Raw genomic sequence first — 9,050 nt, 5'->3', positions numbered from 1 at the left:
AGTGTGTTAATGTCTTATCTCTGAGTTAGCCATTCTGGTCCAAGTCCTCTACCTTTTCCTGGCTAGTCCTCTCCCCTCTCCATCTAGGAGATTCTGTGTTAATCTGTTGGGGATGGGTGCATGGCTCCCTTTGACTGAGTATTCTGCAGCCTCTGTTCCGGTCATCAAATACCAGGCAGGAGTTAATTAGGGGGCTGTAACAGGTAGAATATGGATCCTTATCAGGTATACACAGGGCTGGATTAACATAGGGGCTGCTCCAGGCCCATGCCCATGCCCATGAAATAGGCCCATTGATGTAAAAAAACAAAAATTGGGTACTTTTTTTTTTTTTTACACACTACTCTTACAGTTTCCACCTGGCTGGTATTTTACTGACACAGCCAGTATTTAAAGCTGACTGGCCAGTGCTGATATTGCAGTCATACTGACAGTACAAATGCTGGCATTTTTTTTTAGTATAAACAGAGATTACAATGCAACGCCAGCACTGGCCAGTGGGGGTCGCTGTGTGTGGAGAGACAGGGATAGGAAGTTCCAGCATATCCCTCCCTGTTTATCTCTACTCACTTATCCATGGGGAGCATCTACAGAGAGTCCAGACAGCAACTACAAGTCTTCAGAGACAACATACAGCTCAGGGAAGTGAGGGATGGGGGGAAAGACTGCAAGGAACACTGGGAGATATGGGGACACTGAGAAACTAAGGGACATTGGGAGACATTATGACGGAGATATGGGGACACTGAGACACTAAAGGACATTAGGAGACATTATTTATAAAATATTTATTTATTTATAAAATATTTTACCAGGAAAGATACATTGAGATTTCTCTTGTTTTTAAGTATGTCCTGGGTAACACAGACACTTGGGGACACAGACACCTGGGGACACAGACACTATGAACACAGTGTCCCTGGTGTCTGTCACCAAGTGCCTCAGTGTGCCCATGTTACTTAGTGTCCGCATGTCTCCAAGTGTCCCTAGTGTCTGTGTCCCCATGTCTCCCAGTGTTCCCATGTCTCCCAGTGTCCTCAAGTGTCTCGATGTCCCCATTTCTCCCAGCTAGTGTCTCAGTGTCACCATGTTGTCATGTGTCCCCTAGTTTCCCAGTGTCCTTATGGGTCCTAGCCAGTGTCTCCCAGTGCCCTAAGTGTCTCAATGTCCCCATGTCTACCAGCCAGTGTCTGTGTCCCCATGTCTTCAAGTTTTCCCTATGTTCCCAGCGTCTCCTAGTCTCCATGTGTCCCAGCCAGTGTCCCATAGTCCCAGCCAGTGTCCCTGGTGTCTGTGTCCCCATGTCTCCCAGTGTCCCCAAGTGTCTGCATCACCATGTCTCCTAGTATCTCAGTGCCCCTGGTGTCTGTGTCCCCATGTCTCCATGCCTCGCAGTGTCCCCATGTCTCTGTGTTCCTAGTGACATTGGGACCCTGGGAGACATGGGGACACAGACACTAGGGGACACTGAGAGACATGGGAATACTGGGGGACACAGAGAGACATGGGGACACTGGGTGTCATGGAGACACAAGAGGGGGGGGGGGGCACAAGCCACCTAAATGGAGGGTTAAACACTATTGGGTCAGGAATGAAAATGTTTGTTTCAGACCCTATAGTGTTCCTTTAAGGTAATGCTGACTTATTGTGTGTGTGTGTGTGTGCGTGCGCTCGTTCGTTCGTTCGTTCACAGGACTTTGTAGATAAATCTTGAAGCTTTATTGTGCAATCGTACACCAGAAATCTTGTCAACGTTTCAGTCCTCTATAGGACTTTTCTCAAGACTATATATACACACACACATCACAAAAAAGCACACTCAATGGTCTTCATTTTAAAACCCAAACTCTTTATTTCATCAGGTTATGATTCAATAAAGAGCTTGGATTCTTAAGACAAAGCCATTGAGTGTGCTCCCTCCTGGTGCATATGCGGTTAAAGGGACACTATAATCACCAAAACAACTTTGGCTTAGTAAAGTGGTTTTAGTGTATAGATCATGCCCCTGCTGTCTCGAAGCTAAATTCTCTGCCATTTAGGAGTTAAGTTTATGTAGCCCTAGTCACACCACCCTCCATGTGACCTACATAGTCTTCCTAAACACTTTCTGTAAAGAGAAATTTAATGTTTAAATTTACTGTACTGTTCATTTTGTTTAATTTAGAATATATCTCCTGCTCTGTTAATAGCATTCAAGACCATGCATGCAGGAGCCTATTGTGTGTTATTAAAGTTCAATTTACAGAGCGGAATATAAAAAATTCTACTGTGAGTTAACATCTGATTGAAAATGAAATAAAGCCATGGAAGATGTATCTAGGACTGCACAAACAGAAACAAAAGTGATTTAGCTCCTAAATAATGGATACATGCATATTGATACTGCAGGGGAATGATATATATATGTAACGATTCCGGGAACCAAACACGCTAACACACACACACAGAAAAGGTGCAGTACCGGACCTTAGAGTGGCCGGGCTAAGCACACAAAGAATAGACAGGAGACAAGCCGAGTAAGGGGAACCAGGGGAAGTCACATGGTCAGATAAACAAGCCAGAGAGTATGTAACCAGAAACACAAGTTCAGTAGCAATACTAGCAAGCAAAGACCACAACAGGGCAGAGAGGAACAGGAAAGGTAGGTATATAAATCCATAGGTTAATTCTGATTGGATAATTTCCAATCAGAATTAACAATCACACGTGGGAGATATCTAGACCTCCCACTGTGATTGAGGCACTGTGCCTTTAACGCCGGGTCAGGCGGCTGACCCTGGCGTTTATTAAAATGGGCGGTCTTCCAGCGTGCAGCGTCATGCATGCTGCCGCTGGGGGACGTAGAGGAAGACGCGGGCGGCATCCGTGGCTGGGAGGATGCCGCCCGCCGAGCGCACGCCAGGGAGGGGACCGCGGACGGCTGGAGGGTGAGTGCCGCGAGCGGACTGCAGCCTCCCCTCGCAGCCGCCTGCGGGATCCTGACAATATATACCCAAACTGCTTAATTAAGCTAAAGTTGGTTTGATGCCTATAGTGTCCCTTTAAGGCTGGATTTATTAAACATTGTGGTGAAAAAATTCCTTGGAGTAACATGTGCTGAATTGGGGATATAAATATCAATTCCAATTCTCCACTTAGAAGGCAACTCTCCATGAGGTGCTATTGGTGGAATGCTGCAGAGTTCTTCATCCAGAATCTCAATACTTCACATTTTACTCTGTTCCCAGTAAGGTACTCTTTTTCTCTCCTCCCATAGCACTAGTGACTGCCTGAGGGCTGATTAAGCAAGAGAATTCACTCAAGTATATAATTAATATGTATAAAGCCACGGAAGCATATGTTTAACTCCTACTGCACATACAAACCATCCTCATTAGAGTACTCAGGCCTTCTACAGCTGAGACACTCAGACCTGAGACACTCATGCGGTGGCTAGTTGAAAAGTTGTGAGGCTTCAAACTACAGGACTGGGCTGTGACTCTTAGGACTGATCTGATTCTGATTTCAATCTGTTTTAATCTGCAATGATTGTTGATTCTGTTAACCATGTCAGCTACTACTTGACTCCATATTACCACTGGAAATTTTATAATGAGTATATCGGTACCCTGCTGCTTTAATCTAGTGCACATTGTGTGCTGAGAGCTAAAGTGAGTCGGGAGCAGTTGAAATGCTTGGAATCTATCAGTATCTAGCTGTTTAAACCACGTGTACACTGTGTGCTGAGAGCCAATGGAGTAGCTGACATGTTTCATAACAGCAGCAATACTTCATAGAAGGCTAACGTTATAATAGGGGGAGCTCTACTGAAGATGAGATCATGAGAGGGAGAGCTAAGAGTGGGCTAGGAAGATAGACAGAGAGAGAGCTGGATCATTATACAGAGACATGCAAGGAGTGGGGATCTCTGTATTGCAACTTTGTGTAATCCATCACAGTGATCCTGGCTGTGTGGGATGGTATGAGTATTTCCTTTTTGTGCCCAGCTCTGTGTAATTTCTCTACATTTCACTCATCTATACCTGTTGTGTGTTTTTTTGTTTTTTTGCGGTGTAACCATCTCTGTGTATTGTATAGGTATCTTATCTTATGTTATGTGCCTAGCTCTGTGTATTATATCTCTATTTTTTTTCTCAGCTCTATTTGTGGTAAAGTTATCTCCCTATTATATTTTATGTATTTATTGCAGGTGTTTAAAAAGCGCCAACCTACTCCTCAGTACTGTACAATCGGGAAAAAGACAATAGAATATAAACAGACCAATACAAAAGATTACAATTTAATGATTAAAATGGGGAGATCACACGAGAGGTAGCAGAGGAATTTGGAGGTAATGGCAGAAATAATTAATAGTATAACTGCAGTAACTGATAACTAGTGATGTCGCGAAAACAACATTTTCGGTTCGCGAACGGCGGACGCGAACTTCCGCAAACGTGGGCGAACCGCCATTGACTGCAATGGGCAGGCAAATTTTAAAACCCACAGGGACTCTTTCTGGCCACAAAAGTGATGGAAAAGTTGTTTCAAGGGGACTAACACCTGGACTGTGGCATGCCGGAGGGGGATCCATGGCAAAACTCCCATGGAAAATTACACAGTTGATGCAGAGTCTGGTTTTAATCCATAAAGGGCATACATCACCTAACATTCCTAAATCACAATGGATATGGAATGACACCTGACATATGACATATTGACACCTCGACATATGGATTGACACCTGTCCTCAGTGCCCCTGATAAACACTGACAGAGCAGAAAAGGGACTGTTCCCCCTACATAGGGTCACTTGGCAGATATGGATTGACACCTTTCCTCAAAGACCCTGATACACACTGACACAGAGCAGAATAGGGACTGTTCCCCCTACATAGGGTCACTTGGCAGATATGGATTGACACCTGTCCTCAGAGACCCTGATACACACTGACACAGAGCAGAATAGGGACTGTTCCCCCTACATAGGGTCACTTGGCAGATATGGATTGACACCTGTCCTCAGAGACCATGATACACACTGTCACAGAGCTGAATAGGGACTGTTCCCCCTACATAGGGTCACTTGGCAGATATGGATTGACACCTGTCCTCAGAGACCCTGATACACACTGACACCGAGCAGAAAAGGGAATATTCACTAAATGCCAAACATTGTTATACAGGGGAATATTCAGTAAATAAGGATAAGGGGGAGGGCTACTGTCCTCCCCACCCCTGCGCAGTGGGTGGGGGCCATAAATCACAATGGGGGGGACCTAATGTCCTCCCGCCTGCCCCCACCCGTGAGCGGTGGGTGGGGGCCATAAAAATAATGAGGGGGGGGACCTACTGTATGAAGTTGTATCGATCAGGTAGTGTAAGGGTTACGCCCGCTTCACAGTGACAGACCAAACGCCCCGTTTAACACACCGCAAACAGTCCATTTGCACAACCGCAAACTCCCCATTTGCACAATGTTGGATACCAAGCTAGCCATGTCCGTTCCTTGTCCTCACTGATGTCATTGAAGGTCTCTTCCTCCACCCAGCCATGTACAACAACAAGGGTCCCCGAAAGTATGCCAATAAACTGAAAAAAGAAAAAATCTCGCAAGAAGGAGATCTAAAATTGGCATAGGAAAAGGTTAGACAACTTAATAAAGTGATACCTACAAATCCTAGTGAGCATAGGTGTATAATAGAGGGATAAAGGGAAAGCAGAGTAATGCTTCCTAATACCGTGGTTAGTACCCTTTGTTAAAGTAAATTGAGTAATGGACAAAAGACTTTATTGTATCATTTATAAATAACAAAGGGATACTATACTCATTCCCCTATAGTGGCTAATTGTGTAATAATGGACCGGAGTGATAAAGTTTTAATAAGGTGATATAAAGTTAAATGTATCACAGACACACAGCCACCCTTTCTCATAGCTAGTTTCCAGAAATGCTGGATAGGTAGAAGGGCTAAAAAGATTCAGAGAGGTCTAAGAAGAATCCTCTAAACTAGCCCTAATCTCCTTAAACACCTTCAAGGGTGTTCTAAACTAAAGCTCAATCTAAACGTTTAGATGATTGCCTGATTTCCCATCACAGATGCTGGCTAGGAATAACACTGTGCAAGACAAAGAGTGGGTCTAAGTGCCCATAGTGCAGTAAAGTGTCCCTAGTGAAGTGAAAAAGAGAATAACGAGCTGGCGCCCTATCAGGGCACGTGTATATGGCATCGATTTTAGGAAGCAGGAGATGGAAAAAGATGCTTGGTCGGTCCTCCTACTTCAAATTTGGGGCACTGCGCGTGCACTCTAATGTGCCACCAGATAGGAGTGGTGTGTTAAGTAGTACTATTCCTATCAGTTTAATCCCTGTTATGTGCCTTTTTTTTGTTTGGTTTTTGAAGCCACAGTTCAGCACCAGAGGCTCGAAAAATTAGGCATGTACACATGCCTGAAAAATTAGGTATTGTTGCAGAAAAATTGATGTTTGTTTCCCAGGCAGAAAGTGCCCTAAAACATTGTGGCTTGAACCCTAGTTGGTGGCGGATAAGTCACGCAAGTCAACCGGCATTCAGAGCTAAAATACAGCAGCGTGTGGACCATTTTTAGCCCAAGGCAGCTCATCTCATCAGGCCTTTTTTAAGCAAATGTATCGCCCAGTGTCAGTCCCTTCGGGATCCATCCCTCATTCATCTTAATAAAGGTGAGGTAATCTAGACTTTTTTGACCTAGGTGACTTCTCTTCTCAGTGACAATACCTCCTGCTGCACTGAAGGTCCTTTCTGACAGGACACTTGAAGCGGGGCAGGCCAGAAGTTCTATCGCAAATTGGGATAGCTCAAGCCACAGGTCAAGCCTGCACACCCAGTAGTCAAGGGGTTCATCGCTCCTCAGAGTGTCAATATCTGCAGTTAAGGCGAGGTAGTCTGCTACCTGTCGGTCGAGTCGTTCTCTGAGGGTGTATCCCGAAGGGCTGTGGCGATGCGTAGGACTTAAAAAGTTCTGCATGTCCTCCATCAACAACACGTCTTTAAAGCGTCCTGTCCTTGCCGGCGTGGTCGTGGGAGGAGGAGGATGACTTTCACCTCTTCCCCTGTTAGATTCCCGTTGTGCTGTGACATCACCCTTATATGCTGTGTAAAGCATACTTTTAATTTATTTTGCAAATGCTGCAACCTTTCCGATTTGTTGTAATTTTGTTACATTTCCGCCACTTTCTGCTTATACCGGGGGTCTAGTAGCGTGGACACCCAGTACAGGTCGTTCTCCTTCAGCCTTTTTATACGAGGGTCCCTCAACAGGCATGACAGCATGAAAGACCCCATTTGCACAAGGTTGGATGCCGAGCTACTCATTTCCCGTTCCTCCTCCTCAGTGATCTCAATGAAGGTATGTTCTTCCCCCCCAGCCACGTTCAACACCACGGGTACCAGATAGGTGACAACGAGCACCCTGGGATGCCTGTTGTGGTTGGTCATCCTCCTCCTCCTCCTCAAAGCCACATTCCTCCTCTGACTCCTCTTCCTCACAATCCTCTTCCAGCGTTGCCGCAGGTCCAGCAAGCGATGCTGATAAGGCTGTTTCTGGTGGTGATGGTGACCACAACTCTTCCTCTTCACGCTCATCTACGGCCTGATCCAGCACTCTTCGCAGGGCACGCTCCATGAAGAAAACAAATGGTATGATGTCACTGATGGTGCCTTCGGTGCGACTGACTAGGTTTGTCACCTCCTCAAAAGGACGCATGATCCTACAGGCATTGCGCATGAGCGTCCAGTAACGTGGCAAAAAAATTCCCAGCTCCCCAGAGGCTGTCCTAGCACCCCGGTCATACAAATAGTCATTAACAGCTTTTTCTTGTTGGAGCAGGCGGTCGAACATTAGGATTGTTGATTTCCAACGTGTCGGGCTGTCGCAAGTCAAGCGTCTCACTGGCAAGTTGTTTCGCTGCTGGATATCTGCAAAGTGTAGCCATGGCCGTGTAGGAACGCCTGAAATGGCCACACACCTTCCTGGCCTGCTTCAGGACGTCCTGTAAGCCTGTGTACTTATGCACAAAGCGTTGTACGATCAGATTACACACATGTCAACTTGCCCAACTTCAATGCCGCCAACAAATTTGTTCCGTTGTCACAAACCACTTTGCCGATATCCAATTGCTGCGGAGTCTGCCACTTTTCCACCTATGCGTTCAGGGCGGACAGGAGTGCTTGTCCGTTGTGACTTTCTGCTTTCAAGCAAGTCAAACACAAGACGGCGTGACAATGCCGTATCCGGGATGTGGAATAATACCTGGGAGCTGGGGGGGTGCAGTTGATGAGGAGCAAGACGCAGCAGCAGAAGAGGACTCAGCCAAGGAGGTTATGGAAGAGGATGGAGTAGGAGGAGTAGAGGAGGTGGCAGCAGGCCTGCCTGCAAGTCGTGGCGGTGTCACCAACTCCTCTGCAGAGCCACGCATTCCTTGCTTGTCAGCCGTCAGCAGGTTTACCCAATGCGCAGTGTAGGTGATATACCTGCCCTGACCATGCTTTGCAGACCAGGTATCAGTGGACCCTTGCCCCAACACTGTGTGCCAGACATGCCATTACTTCCTTTTGCACAATCGAGTACAGGTTGGGGATTGCCTTTTGTGCAAAGAAATTTTGTCCGGGTACCTTCCACTGCGGTATCCCAATAGCCACAAATTTTTTGAACGCCTCAGACTCCACCAGCTTCTATGGTAAAAGCTGGCGGGCTAATATTTCAGACAAGCCAGCTGTCAGACGCTGGCAAGGGGGTGACTTTCTGACATTGGCTTCCACACTGCTGAGCTCTGCAATGACGGTATTCTGGTGGTGGACACAGCATGCGTTGATTGGCGTGCTGTCGGGCTGACCCCGGGTGCCGATGCATGCTGTCTGACTGTGCCACTCGCTCCTTGCGATGACCTCCCCCTGATTCCAACTCGCCTCCTCCTCTGTCTCACCATCTGAACTTTCGCCCTGTTCTTCTTCTTGCCGAAAGGGCACCCACGTGACCTCCATGGACGCATCGTCATCAACCGCTTCACTTGTATCTGACAACTCAGCAAAG

The sequence above is a fragment of the Pelobates fuscus genome, chromosome 3 (genome assembly GCF_036172605.1).
Source record: "Pelobates fuscus isolate aPelFus1 chromosome 3, aPelFus1.pri, whole genome shotgun sequence".
Taxonomy (NCBI): Eukaryota; Metazoa; Chordata; class Amphibia; order Anura; family Pelobatidae; genus Pelobates; species Pelobates fuscus.
This window is presented reverse-complemented; position numbering follows the sequence as displayed.